Genomic DNA, 15,086 nt, shown 5'->3' with positions numbered 1-15,086 from the left:
TGCATATTTATTTCCAGATCAATATGAAGCAAATCAACAGATAAGACTTCGGCAACAGGGATAAGTACAAAATGCTTATTTTCCCATTCCATAGAGGTTTGGAGCCACAGAAGGAGACCAATCAGCTGTCTAAAGCCCACATTTCAGAACTCCCTCCTTGTCCCCACCTCTTCACCTCCCTCGCTTCCTTCAAGAACCTCCTTAATACCCACTTCTTTGACCAAGTATTTGGTTACCTTTCCGAATATCTCCTTGTTTGACTCAGCGACTATTTTTCTCTGATTACGAACATACGAACTGTGAGCAGGAGTAGGCCACTCGGCCCTTCGAGCCTGCTCTGCCATTCAATAGGTTCATGACTAAACTGATTACTCCACATTTCCACTGACCCCCGATAACCTTCCAACCCCTTGCTTATCAAGAATCTATCTACCACTGCCTTAAAAATATTCAAAGACTCTGCTTCCACCGCCTTTTGAGGAAGGGAATTCCAAAGACACTCAACCGTCTGAGAGAAAAGATTTCTCCTCATCTCTGTCTTAAATGGGTGACCCCTTATTTTTAAACAATGACCCCTAGTTCTAGATTCTCCCACAAGGGGAAACATCCTTTTCGCATCCAACCTTTCAATCAAGTCGCCGCTTACTCTTCTAAATTCCAGCGGATACAAGCCGAGCCTGTCCAATCTTTCCTCATAAGACAGCCCACCCATTCCAGGTATTAGACTAGTATACCTTCTCTGTACTGCCTCCAATGCATTTACCTCCTTCTTTAAATAAGGAGACCAGTACTGTACACAGTGCTCCAGATGTGGTCTCACCAATGCCCTGTATAGCTGAAGCATAACCTCCCTACTTTTGTATTCAATTCCCTTCGTGATAAACAATAACATTCTATTAGCTTTCCTAATTACGTGCTGTACCTACATACTAACCTTTTGCGATTCATGCACTAGGATACCCAGATCCCTCTGCATCTCCGAGCTCTGCAGTCTCTCACCATTTAGATAATATGCTTCTTTTTTGTTCTTCCTGCCAAAGTGGACAATTGCACACACTCCCACATTCTACTCTATTTGCCAGGTCTTTGCCCACTCACTTAACCCATCTATATCCCTTTGTAGCCCCCTTATGTCCTCTTAACAAGTTACTTTCCTACTTTTCTTTGTGTCATCAGCAAAGTTAGCAACCATACCTTCGGTCCCTTCATCTAAGTCATTTATATAAATTTTAAAATGTTGAGGCCCCAGCACAGATCCCTGTGACAACTGTGAAGTGGCTTGGGACATTTTTTGACATCTAAGTTGCTCTATAAGTGTGAGTTGTTATTTATTCCCTGTCTGGGTGACATCTGGATACAAAGCTGTCCTTTGAGGGAGACTTCCAAGACACAAAAGGGGCAGTTTTTCCTGTTCTTGTGCCTTCGCACATTGGATTGCCTTGGTGCTGCACACAAAGAGGAAGCAGGCAGAAAGGATCCCAGGATGGTAATGCAGTCTGCCCACTTTTCAGGTAATTCATATTATGGTATTGAAATTCTTACAACTTGATAGCTGTAAGATAGACCTCATTCCATCACAGGAGAACTAGGGAATAGAGACCTTAGGGTACATTGGCACGCTCTGTGCTGTGGAGATGCCAAATGGGGGTCTTCAGCAAGGGAGGAAAATTTGAAAAGTCCATCATCCAAAGCTGCTATCATGCAACTTCAGGACACAGTCATGGTGACTAGACCTCTGGTTTTCCTTCTTTGCCAGTGAAGGTGCACAACATGGGGTAACTTATAGAGCACCTTAGAGCAAGAGTTCACTGGGAAACAGTGAGATCAGAGCAGGGTATAAAGAGCCTGGGAGATAGAGATCAAGCAGGAGTTCACCCGGAAACAGCGAGAGAGGAGCGGGCATAAAGAGCCTGGGAGAGAGAGAGCGAGTGAGCGAGCAAGAGTTCACCTGGAAAAAGCAAGAAGAGAGGGGCATAAAGAGCCCAGGAGAGAGAGAGAGAGTGAGCGAGTGTTCACCCAGGAACAGCAAGAGACGAGCGGGGCACAAAGGGCCCTGGAAAGAGAGAGCGAGCGAGAGTTCACTGGGAAACAGCGAGATCGGAGCGGGGCTAGCTGCTGCTATTGCTACTGCCGCCAGCCTGCTGGCATTTGGAAAGAAAAATCAAGGTGTGACATCACAAGGGAGCAGGTAAGTGATTGGCTGGGTGAGACCTCGGAGCTACAAACAGCACGAGAGGGGAGAGAGAGCGGTGAGGGGCAGGGAGCTAGTCGGTGAGTATCTGGTGGGTATTTTCTTATTTACTTTTTTCTGCTGCTTTTTATTTTTTCTCTAACATTTAAGTCCATCTACTAAGTAGAAGCTAAAATACCAGTAGTCGGTAGGTGGTTACTCATTTGTTCATTCTATTTATAACCATTTTATTGTGCTGATTTAACTTCCAATTTTTGTGCAGTAAATAAATAATTTGAGGCATGGCAGGACTGCTCACACCTGTGGAATGCACATCCTGTGCCATGTGGGGACTCGAGGACCCTACCCATGTCCTGGAAAACTACATGTGCAGAAAGTGCCACCAAATGCAAAAACTCGAGCGCCAAATCTTGGAACTCGAGGAGCAGCTGATGTCACTGAGGTGCAGTCGCGAGGATGAGATATACGTAGGTAGCTTGTTTCAGCAGGTGGTCACCCCACAGCTTAAAGAGAGTGCAGGTAGAGAGGGAGTGGGTGCCTGCCAGACAGACAAGAAGGACAAGGCAGGTAGTGCAGCAGTCCCGGAAGGCATCTCACTTTCAAACAGATATTCAGTTCTAAGTAGCGATGGGAGAGAGTGTACCTCTGGAGAGTGCAGTGAGAGTTATGACCATAGCACCATGCGTGGCTCAGCTGTGCAAGGCAGGAGGAGAAAAGACAGGAAAATAATAGTGGTAAGGGATTCTATAGTTAGGGGAACACACAGGCATTTTTGTGGTCGCAGACGTGATTCCAGGATGGTATGTTGCCTCCCTGGTGCAAGGGTCATGGATATCACCGAGCGGCTACAGAGCACAGCCAGAGGTCATGGTCCACATTACTACCAGTGATATAGGTAGAAAAGGGATGAGGTCCTGCAGGCTGAGTTTAGGGAGTTAGGAAAGAGATTAGCAAGCAGGACCTCAAAAGGTAGTAATCTCCAGATTACTCCCAAGGCCACATGCTAGTGAATATAAAAATAGGAGAATACACCAGATGAATGCCTGGTTGGAGAGATGGTGCAGGATAGAGGGTTTCAGATTTCTGGAGCATTGGGACCGGTTCTGGGGAAGGTGGGATCTGTACAAGCCAGACGATCAACACCTGAACAGGACTGGGGCGAATATCCTTACAGGAAGGTTTTCTAGTGCTGTTGAGGATGGTTTAAACTTGATTGGCAGGGGGATGGGAACCTGAGAACAGTTTCAGTTAGGACAAATTCAGAGCAGGGAACAGGAAGCAGAAAATTAACAAGTGACTCTGCAAGACAGAAGAAGCAAAGGTTAAAAAGTGTACAGTACAGGAATTTGGCAGTGTTAAAAGGCATTTATTTAAATGCAGGGAGTATAGTAAATAAAGCCGATGAGCTGAGGGCACAGATAGACACATGGCAGCATAATATCATTGCTATAACAGAAACTTGGCTTAAAGAGGGGCAAAAATGGCAGTTCAACATCCCTGGATATAGAGTTTTCAGACAGGATAGAGAGGGGGATAAAAAAGGAGGGGGTGTAGCATTATTGGTTAAAGAATAAATTACCGCTGTGATGAGGGATGATATGAATCATCAAATGAGGCCATATGGGTTGAACTCAGAAATAAAAAAATGGGCAGCCAGACTACTAGGAGTGTACTAAAGACCTCCAAATAGTGAGACGGAGATGAAGAACAAATATGTAGGCAAATATCTGAGTGCAAAAACAATAGGGCAATAATAGTTGGGGATTTCAACGACCCTAATATCAACTGGGATACAAACAGAGGGCACAAAATTCTTGAACTGCATTCAAGAGAGTGCATCCATGAAAGTGGATTGGATACAGCTACTTGAACAAAAATCAGTGGCAAACTAGTGGGAGGCATTCAAAAGCAAGATTCTACGGGCACAGTGTAGACATATCCCCACAAAGACAAAGGGTGGTACTGCCAAATCTAGGGCTCCCTGGTTATCTAGAAGCTTACAGGGTAAGATAAAGCAGAAAAAGAAAGCTTATGACAGTCACAAAAAACGTAATACTTTAGAAAGGCTAGAGAAGTATAGAAAGTGCAGGGGTGATGTTAAAAAGGAAATTAGGAAAGCAAAGCGAGAACATGAAAAATATTGGCAGGTAAAATCAAGGGAAACCCAAAGATATTTTATCAGTACATTAAGAGCAAAAGGATAACTAAGGAAAGGGTAGGGCCTATCAGAGATATTCAAGGTAACTTATGCGTGGATGCAGAAGATGTGGGCAGGGTTCTTAATGAGTACTTTGTCTCTGTCTTCACAAAGGAGAGTGATGATGCAGACATTGTAGTTAAAGAGGAGGGTGAAATATTATATACGATAAGCATAGTGAGCGAGGAAGCACTGGAGGGTTTGACATCTTTGAAAGTAGATAAATCACCAGGGCTGGATGGATTGTATCCCAGGTTGTTAAAGGAAGCCAAGGAGGAAATAGCGGATGCTCTGAGGATCATTTTCAAATCCTCACGAGATACAGGCGAGGTACCAGACGATTGGAGGTCTGCGAACGTTATACCATTGTTTAAAAAGGGTGCGAGGGATAGGCCAAATAATTATAGGCCCGTCAGTCTGACCTCAGTGGTGGGCAAATTATTAGAATCAATTCTGAGAGATAGGATAAACTGTCACTTAGAAAGGCACAGATTAATCAGGGATAGCCAGCATGGATTTGTTAAGGGAAGGTCATGCCTTACTAACTTAATTGAATTTTTTGAGGAAGTAACAAGGTGGATTGATGAGGGAGTGCAGGTCCCACATGGCAGACTGGCAAGAAAAGTAAAAGCCCATGGGACACACAGGAATGTGGCAAGTTGGATCCAAAATTGGCTCAGTGACAGGAAACAAAGAGTAATGGTCGACAGATGTTTTTGAAAATGGAAAGTGGTTTCCAGTGGTGTCTCGCAGGGCTCAGTGTTGTGGCCCTTGCTGTTTGTGGTATATATTAATGATTTGGACTTAAATGTGGGAGGCATGATTGGGAAATTTGCAGATGACGCAAAAATTGGCTGTGTAATTGATAGTGAAGAGGTTAGCTGTAGCCGCCAGAATGATATCAATGGTCTGGTTGAGTGGGCAGAAAAGTGGCAAATGGAATTCAATCCGGAGAAGTGTGAGGTAATGCATTTGGGGAAGGCAAACAAAGCAAGGGAATACACAATAAACGGGAGGATATTGAGAGGGGTAGAGGAAGTGAGAGACCATTTGAGTGCATGTCCACAGGTCCCTGAAGGTGGCAGGACAGGTAGATAGAGTGAAGAAGGTATATGGATTGCTTTCCTTTATTGGCCGAGGTATAGAATACAAAAGCAGGGATGTAATGCTGGAACTGTATAAAACACTCGTTAGGCCACAGCTGGAGTATTGCGTACAGTTCTGGTCACCACATTACAGGAAGAACATAATTGCTCTGGAGAGAGTACAGAGGAGATTTACAAGAATGTTGCCAGGGCTTGAAAATTGCAGCTATGAGGAAAGATTGGATAGGCTAGGGTTGTTTTCCTGAGAACAGAGGAGGCTGATGGGTGACTTAATTGAGGTGTACAAAATTATGAGGGGCCTAGATAGAGTACACAGGAAGAACCTGTTTCCCCTAGCAGGGAGGTCAATTACCAGGGGGCACAGATTTAAGATGAATGGTTGAAGGATTAGAGGGAACATGAGGAAAAACCTGTTCACCCAGAGGGTGGTGGGTGTCTGAAATTCACTGCCTGGGATGGTGGTGGAGGCAGAAACCTTCAACTCATTTAAAAGGTATCTGGACCTGCACCTGAAGTGCTGTAACCTGCAAGGCTACAGACCAGAGCTGGAAGATGGGATTAGAATGGATGGCTAGTTTTTTCAGCCGGCACAGACACGATGGGCTGAATGGCCTCTTTCTGTGCCATAAATTTTCTATGGTTCTAACTTCCTAGGGGAGAATGGAAAAACTATGAAAATTAATGAAAACAAAATATATTAATGAATATTACCGTTCAGTATTGTAAAATCTCAGGTAGAAAGGATTAGTGCTAAACCGAGAGGCAGGCTTCAGTTACTGCACAATGCATTCTACTCCTGTACTTACAATAGACCTCGAAGCTGCCATCCGGTTCTCCTTTGTCCTTGAACTTGATGTACCCTCATTTACCGTTGCTTTTAAATCCTCTGTCTTCCAGGTCTCCCAAGGCCAAGCTGCATTTCAAATTCAATCGATGGAGGGGCACTGAAAAGCGCATCCATGAATAATTTTAGATTAGTGAGTATCTGTTATCGTCCTCCGATTTCATAACAAATGTAAAGAATACGTGCCCTGTTTGTCCTATGCTTCCTGGTAAAGTGAGCAGCTTCTGGCTCCTAAAATAAGTACAACCTTTTATATTTGTGGGATTTTATTTGCCACCCACTGCCAACTTCCATCTGATTTTCCCCCACTGCTCTCCTCTTCTGACTCATGCTGACATACATTCAGTGGGTGCCTGGGGTGCTAATTCTAAGGCGCTAGCCTTGGTGGCATTCTTGATTCCGAGTCAGTAGGTTCTTGGTTTAAGTCCCACTCTAGAAACTTGAGCATCTGACCCTGAACATTGAACACTGACACAGCAGTGAAGTGATGAAGCAGTGCTGCACTGTCAGAGGTGCTGTCTTTTATTTCAGACATTAAACCCCATCTGCCCTTTCAGATGGACACAAAAAATCCCATGACACTACTCGAAGAACAGCAGGAGAGTTTTTCCTGGCGTCCCTCAATCAATATCACTAAAATGGATTATTTGGTCATTATTGCGTTATTGTTTGTGGGATCTTACTGTGCAGACATTAGCTGCCGCGTTTCCTACATTATAACACTTCAAAAGTACCTCATTGTTTGTAAAGCACTATGGGGCATCCAGAGGTCATGAAACTGCGATATAAATGTAAGTCATATTTTTCTTTTGCCTGAAGCTTTTCAGCCAGGTTATCCTTCTTTGTGTGTGAATCAGAACAGTTGGTGGCAGTAGGCCCTGCAACAGTGAGATGCATCATATTAAGCCCAATTTTGTCTTCACTTGACATTTACACCGTTTTCACATGTACGCTGACAACACCCAGCTCTACCTCACAGCCTTGGTGTCATATTTCACTTTGAGATGAGCTTCTGACCGCATATTTGCGCCATCACTAAGATTGCCTTTTTCCACCTTCGTAATATCGTCCAACTTTGCCCCTGCCTCAGGTCTGCTGCTGAAACCCTAATTCATGCCTTCGTTACCTCTAAACTTAACTAATCCAATGCAGTCCTGGCTGGTCTCCCACATTCTGCCCTCTGTTAACCAGTTTCCATTCACCCAACATCCCTGTGCTCACTGACCTACATTGGCTCCCGGTCAAGCAACATTTTGATTTTAAAATTCTCATCCTTGTTTTCAAATCCCTCCATGACCTTGTCCCTCCCTATCTCTGTAATCTCCTTCAGCCCCACAACCCTCCAAGATATCTGCGCTCCTCTAATTCTGGCCTCTTGAGCATCCCGATTTTAATTGCTCCACTATTGGTGGCCGCATCTCAGCTGCCTCAGTCCTAAGCTCTGGAATTCCTTCCCTACACCTCTCCTCCTATCTTGCTTTCCTCCTTTAAGACATCCCTTAAAACCTACCTCTTTGACCAAGCTTTTGATCATCTGACCTAATATCTCCTTATATGGCTCAGTGTCATATTTTGTTTTATAATGCTCCTGTGAAGCACCTTGGGACGTTTTATTACATTGAAGGCGCTATCTAATATAAGGTGCTGTTCTTGTGCACATTTCCTCCAGCCCAGAATCACTTGAGGTCAGAGCCTTCAACATTGGCCGAGCAGAGGTAGCACACCATGCAGTACACTTTTTAAAAATTATTTTTAAATACATTTTCCTCTTCTAAATAGTCTTCCCCTTCCCCAAATCCAGACATTGCACCCAACTGAGATACAATATGCTCCAAGGCCTCCATTAATACTGATCCTTTTTCAAGCTCAAGCCAGTAGCTGAGGATGAATTCCCTCCTTCCCTTCACGACTTCCTCACTCTCCATGACAGTCGGACCAAAATTGGGAATCTACTATGTGGGAGAATCCTGCATGTGAACCTACAGCCAGGCGCAGGCCAAGATAGATAGTAGCTCCTGTGACAGAAAGATATGTGAGGCATTCTCTCCATCCAATCAACCTGATCGAATTGCAGGATTTCACCTTGTGCCTGTGACAATCAAACTTGAACTATGCAGATGGGCAGCTTGGACACACAGCATGTGTGTACGTGAGGGATGTCATTGAATATTTGGAGATCTGCTTAACTACCTATGGCTCACACCATCAAAAACATACCTCTCAGCAATCCACAGACAACTGGATCATAGAATTATAAGCAAAATATTGCACATCATAGAATTATGTCTGTCTCGAAGAAACAAATGCTATTAACATTTTTTCCACTGCTTCTTTTCCAGATACTCAATCAGCTGCTACAGGCCAAAAGAAAACCTGCTGGCAAGTATTGAGGCAACTGTTACTCTTTTTTTTAAAGTTCCCCTCCTATGCTGCTGGCACTGACTGAAATGGAGGGAGGGAGGGGGTGTTCCCTGGGTGTCAGGTACCCTCCAAGACCTTGCCCAAGTTGATACTCTTCATATGGAAGCCTAAATAAAGCATGAAGACAGGCTGTTAGATCATGTGAGGTTCTCACAGCTGAGTCCGATCCTGTCCTCATTGAAGTTTTTTTTCATTCTTTCGCAAGATGTGGGTATCGCTGGTAAGACCAGCATTTATTGCCCATCCCTAACTGCCCTTGAGAAGGTGGTGGTGAGCCACCTTCCTGAATACAACTGAGAGCCTTGCTAGGCTATTCCAGAGGGCAGTTAAAAGTCAGCCACATTGCTGTGGTCTGGAGTCACATATAGGCCAGACCAGGTAAGAATGGTAGATTTCCTTCCCTAAAGGACTTTAGTGAAACAAGTGGGCTTTTATGACAATCCAGTAGTTTCATGGTCACCATTACTGAGACTGGCTTTTTATTCCAGATTTATTTAACTAACACAATTTAAATTCCCCAGCTTAAAAATTCAAATAAAAAATAGAAAAAGCCGGTGATGTGAGGGAGGAGTAATTCCTTCTACATGGCACCCTTTGACTGAACCCGCACCCAGCCGTGCAGTGGGGGCTTGTAGGGCTGCCTGGAGCACTGCCGTCCACCACCCCCACCCCCCCCCCCCCACCCCCACCAGCCTGCCACTGGGTGTCTGCCTCCGGGCAGTTGAACTGTGCCCCTGTCACATTGGGAAACTGGAGGCCAACTGAAAAATCCCAGTCGGCCTTCTTTAACTGCCCTTAATAAGGCTCCTAATTAGCCTAATTGGCTGTCTGCCTCATGGGGACAGGCAGTGCTGCCGGGCCCCAAACCTGCCTTCCTTAAAATGGCTGACTCTGTGAATAGGGTCAGGAAACCGGCAACCAGCCAGTGCCGATTTTCTTGGGCTCCGCCTCCATTTCTGACCTCAGTGGGGCCTGAAAATTCTGCCCTTCCTCTCTGTGTTTGTCCGTTTGCCCTTTTTCCCTCCTCCCATCTCCATTTTGATTCTACTAATGAAACTTGCTCATCCCTTATTTTTCAGTTCTAAAGAAGGATATGAACCTGATTGACTTTCCATCCTCTCAACAGAAGTTGACTTGATGTGCTATGTTTCCATTCTTATCTGCTTTGATTTCAGATTGGGCATATTTTGTTTCTTTTTTTATAAGTGTAAATATCCCCTGCATTATTTTCAATGAATTAAATGATACAAGGTGAACCATTCGGATGTTCAAAGTGAAGGATGCAGGGCTACGCTGCAGCATTTGCTCCTCAATATTTTATCATCCAATTTGAAACTGTAACCTATTTCCCAATACACAGTAAAAATGACCTTTGAAGCGGACATCAGGCTTTTTATAAATGTAACTGGTCTTGAATTAAAAAAGTAAACCTTTATTTTTCAGCGAAAGCTGATTCCTGGGTAGTGCTGCTATCTGATCTCTGTTTGAGCAGCTGGGGGGTTGTGAGGGGAAGGGGTGGCTATGAAAATCTATCAAAGTGCCATCGCCGATTGATTATTTGTGGATCCCCTGCTGCAAGGTGCCCCTATTTGGAGATTGGGTCAGGGCAAAATTATGCTCTGCTTTGATATCCTGCACAACTGATATCCTGCTTTGATATCCTGCACAACAGCCTGCCATAAAGAGAATGATTATTTGGGTTTAGTTAGCTATGCCATCCCTTACCACGATATAGAGGGGTACGGGGGCAGGAGAGGTGCAGGAAGAAGGAAGAAATTTGAAACAAGAAAATTTGTATCTAAATCACAGGAAAAAAATTTTTTTAATGAAATTTTTCTTTGTTTTTTTCCAATTCTTTTGCAGAATTTAATCAACGCGTTCCTAAACCAAAGGGCCCACGCCCTCCACCAGCAGCATGGGACAAACCAGCAATCTGAGCAGCAGGAACACTTGTCCTCGATGAAACTTCAGCTATGGATGTGTATTGATGTCAGTGAATCATAAGACATTTTATGAGTGCATTTTATAAGTAAATATTTACTGACCTTGGCTGGCCTCTTGCCCTTGTGTTTTTTATTGGTATTCTGATATCTGGGTCACTCTTAAGGTAAATTAACTGAATGTTTCACCAGTATTCTTCTCATTCTGATTTAACAATCTGTCAGGCAAACCCCTCCCACCTGCCAAGACTGAGGCACACATGATTTTTGCCACATGGACACTAAAACTTAAAAAATTGCAAGCCCAGGGCTGGAAAGACACTTGCATTGTAACAGACGATGTTGAAACAATGGGGACCCAATTGTTTCCCCAATGCACAGAAGTGGTCAGACCAGTTTTAGTCTCGTGACTAACTGGCTGTTGCAGAGATTTGAACTGAGAGTTTTAAAGTGGAGAAAACAGTACTTGAGATCAGAAAGCTCCTGGCTCGAGAAGACCTCTCCTCTCCTGCCTGCTCATCTCTCAGGGAACGGAAACCACTGAAGACACATAAACTCAGAGAGAGAAAAATCTCCTACATGAACAAGGTTTACAAAGAATACTGGGCCCCAACGAAACACAAGACCATATCTTCAATCATGGACTACAGCGAGCTCAAAAAACAGTAACAAGATAGTGCCTCAAACTGTTCTACTTATCTTTTCTTCTGCTCTTTTCTGTCCCTATTTGCTTGTGTGTATCGCGTGTGCATGCTAGCGTGGGTGCGTTGAATATCCGTAGGCATTAACTGTATAAGAGTTTAAGTTTAAGGTTTAATAAATTTCATCTTTCTTCTTTAAAGCAAAGAAAGCACATTTCTTTGCCTTATAATTGGAAAGTTGTGAACAAGGATTCACAAAGGGGGAGCTCGAAACACAGTGTGTTTAAAATTAAACCCTGTTACAATAAGACCAAATGAAGATAGTAACAGACCCTTAGACACCTTTCTCACCTGGTCGTAACAAATCCCTCTATCTTAATGAAGTGCTGCGGGATAAACTTGTAGTCAATTTTATTAAGCATCTCCCTCTCTTTCTCTCACATACACACATAGTCCTCTTAATTTTCTCTCCCTTCTCCCAAAATTGCTGACTCATGTCGGGGTTCAGTTCCATTGGTGACGGTCACCCTCTCGTACCTTGTGGCTATTTCTCACAGTCTAGGCAACTGTGCAGCTGAGCCTAGTCCTTGTCTCACCTGACATCCCCACGTATGCAATTTTGGCCAGGTCACTCATTACCCCTGAAATAATCAGGAGTGCCAAGCCTGCTATACTCTCAGAACTACATGAACTGCTATGCCTGTGCTGGGACGAGGGAGCAGTACCTCAGGACATGCGCGATGCCAATATCATCACCCTCTATAAAAACAAAGGTGACCGAGGTGACTGCAACAACTACCGTGGAATCTCCCTGCTCAGCATAGTGGGGAAAGTCTTTGCTCGAGTCGCTCTAAACAGGCTCCAGAAGCTGGCCGAGCGCATCTACCCTGAGGCACAGTGTGGCTTTCGTGCAGAGAGATCGACCGGTGACATGCTGTTCTCCCTTCGTCAGATACAGGAGAAATGCCGCGAACAACAGATGCCCCTCTACATTGCTTTCATTGATCTCACCAAAGCCTTTGACCTCGTCAGCAGACGTGGTCTCTTCAGACTACTAGAAAAGATTGGATGCCCACCAAAGCTACTAAGTATCATCACCTCATTCCATGACAATATGAAAGGCACAATTCAACATGGTGGCTCCTCATCAGACCCCTTTCCTATCCTGAGTGGCGTGAAACAGGGCTGTGTTCTCGCACCCACACTTTTTGGGGTTTTCTTCTCCCTACTGCTTTCACATGCGTTCAAGTCCTCGGAAGAAGGAATTTTCCTCCACACAAGATCAGGGGGCAGGTTGTTCAACCTTGCCCGTCTAAGAGCGAAGTCCAAAGTACGGAAAGTCCTCATCAGGGAACTCCTCTTTGCTGACGATGCTGCTTTAACATCTCACACTGAAGAGTGCCTGCAGAGTGTCAACGACAGGATTGCGGCTGCCTGCAATGAATTTGGCCTAACCATCAGCCTCAAGAAAACGAACATCATGGGGCAGGACGTCAGAAATGCTCCATCCATCAATATTGCCGACCACGCTCTGGAAGTGGTTCAAGAGTTCACCTACCTAGGCTCAACTATCACCAGTAACCTGTCTCTAGATGCAGAAATCAACAAGCGCATGGGTAAGGCTTCCACTGCTATGTCCAGACTGGCCAAGAGAGTGTGGGAAAATGGCGCACTGACACGGAACACACAAGTCCGAATGTATCAAGCCTGTGTCCTCAGTACCTTGCTCTATGGCAGCGAGGCCTGGACAACATATGTCAGCCAAGAGCGACGTCTCAATTCATTCCATCTTCGCTGCCTCCGGAGAATACTTGGCATCAGGTGGCAGGACCGTATCTCCAACGCAGAAGTCCTCGAGGCGGCCAACATCCCCAGCTTATACACACTACTGAGTCAGCGGCGCTTGAGATGGCTTGGCCATGTGAGCCGCATGGAAGATGGCAGGATCCCCAAAGACACATTGTACAGCGAGCTCGCCACTGGTATCAGACCCATCGGCCGTCCATGTCTCCGCTTTAAAGACGTCTGCAAATGCGACATGAAATCCTGTGACACTGATCACAAGTCGTGGGAGTCAGTCGCCAGCGTTCGCCAGAGCTGGCGGGCAGCCATAAAGGCGGGGCTAAAGTGTGGCGAGTCTAAGAGACTTAGTAGTTGGCAGGAAAAAAGACAGAGGCGCAAGGGAAGAGCCAACTGTGTAACAGCCCCGACAATCAAATTTTTCTGCAGCACCTGTGGAAGAGTCTGTCACTCTAGAATTGGCCTTTTTAGCCACTCCAGGCGCTGCTCCACACACCACTGACCACCTCCAACCACCTGCAACCCATTGTCTCTCGAGATAAGGAGGCCAAAGAATTAAGAAGAATTACTCGATAGCAATAAAAAGTATCTGATTTTTTTTTTCCCATTCAAGTCAAAGGGTTAGTGATTCCAATTCTGTTACCCCAGCTGCTGTCCTGTTGAAACCAGCTAATTCACGTCAGATCAAGGGTCAAACACGCAACTTTCCTACTCAGTACAGCTCAATCCCACAACTGTTCGGGAGATTTTGCAGGCATCCCTAATATCCTACAAGCTACTGTTCTAAGCATATAGAGAGAAAGAGATGCAAATTTCAGATTCAATATTTGATTGAAGCTTACACATCTCTTATGTTAATGGACTCTTAGTTTCTCTTTCACATGTGTAAAACTGCACTGTGTGATAGAATTAATGCATTTACCAAATATATGCTGATGTGTAGTAATTTTTTGTTATTAATGGAATGGTTTCTAACATTTGCTCATACTCTAATAATTACTGCTTGTGTAATGCATATTAACACACTGACCCTGCATAAAATGGAAACAATTGAAAGTTTTCTGTCTAAATCCCTGAGCCAGTATGATGGGTTGAAGTGTGTCTATTTTAACGCAAGAAGTGTCAGGAATAAGGGTGATGAACTTAGAGCATGGATCAGTACTTGGAGCTACGATGCCTCCCTTTATAAATAGTAGGGTTACATTATCTACCCTCCAATCTGTCGGAACTGTTCCAGAGTCTATAGAATCAATAGACCACCAATGCATCCACTATTTCTAGGGCCACTTCCTTAAGTACTCTGGGATGTAGATTATCAGGCCCTGGGCAGTTATCGGCCTTCAATCCCATCAATTTCCCCATCACCATTTCTCCACTAATACTGATTTCCTTCAGTTCCTCCCTCTCACTAAATCTTGTGTTCCCCAACATTTCTGGTATGATATTTGTGTCCTCCTTTGCTTTGTTCCTTCTGTGGACAATGACGTCCTCAAGTAGGTTGAGCGTTCCCGCAGCATCCGACAAGACTGAAGAAATGATCTCCTGGAATGTGCAAGGTGCTGAACCTAGTCCATGGGGCATTCTGTGGTACTGAAGTAACAAAAGCTCTAAGGTATTGGTTTTGTTCTTAAGTACGCAGAGATTGCAGAGCATCTTTGGAAGCTACTGCATAAAGATGCTCAATGGGAATGGATAATTGCATAGTAATCGGCGTTTGAAACATAAAGGCAAAGATAACATCTCCGCCAGTCCTAGCACATTTCAGCTGATATGCGGAAATGTACGTCACAACAGATGAGTTGGGAACTGCAATTGGAGCCCTACTCTCATAGTCCACTGAAGGAAGTGAATGATAAATTGCTTATGTGTCATGCCTGTTATTGGAAAGCAAACGCAAATACTCTACTGGAGAGCGGGAAGCACTCCCCTGCAACTATGCATAATAA

The sequence above is a fragment of the Heterodontus francisci genome, chromosome 19 (assembly GCF_036365525.1).
Source record: "Heterodontus francisci isolate sHetFra1 chromosome 19, sHetFra1.hap1, whole genome shotgun sequence".
Classification (NCBI taxonomy): domain Eukaryota; kingdom Metazoa; phylum Chordata; class Chondrichthyes; order Heterodontiformes; family Heterodontidae; genus Heterodontus; species Heterodontus francisci.
Note: the sequence above shows the minus strand (reverse complement) of the source record.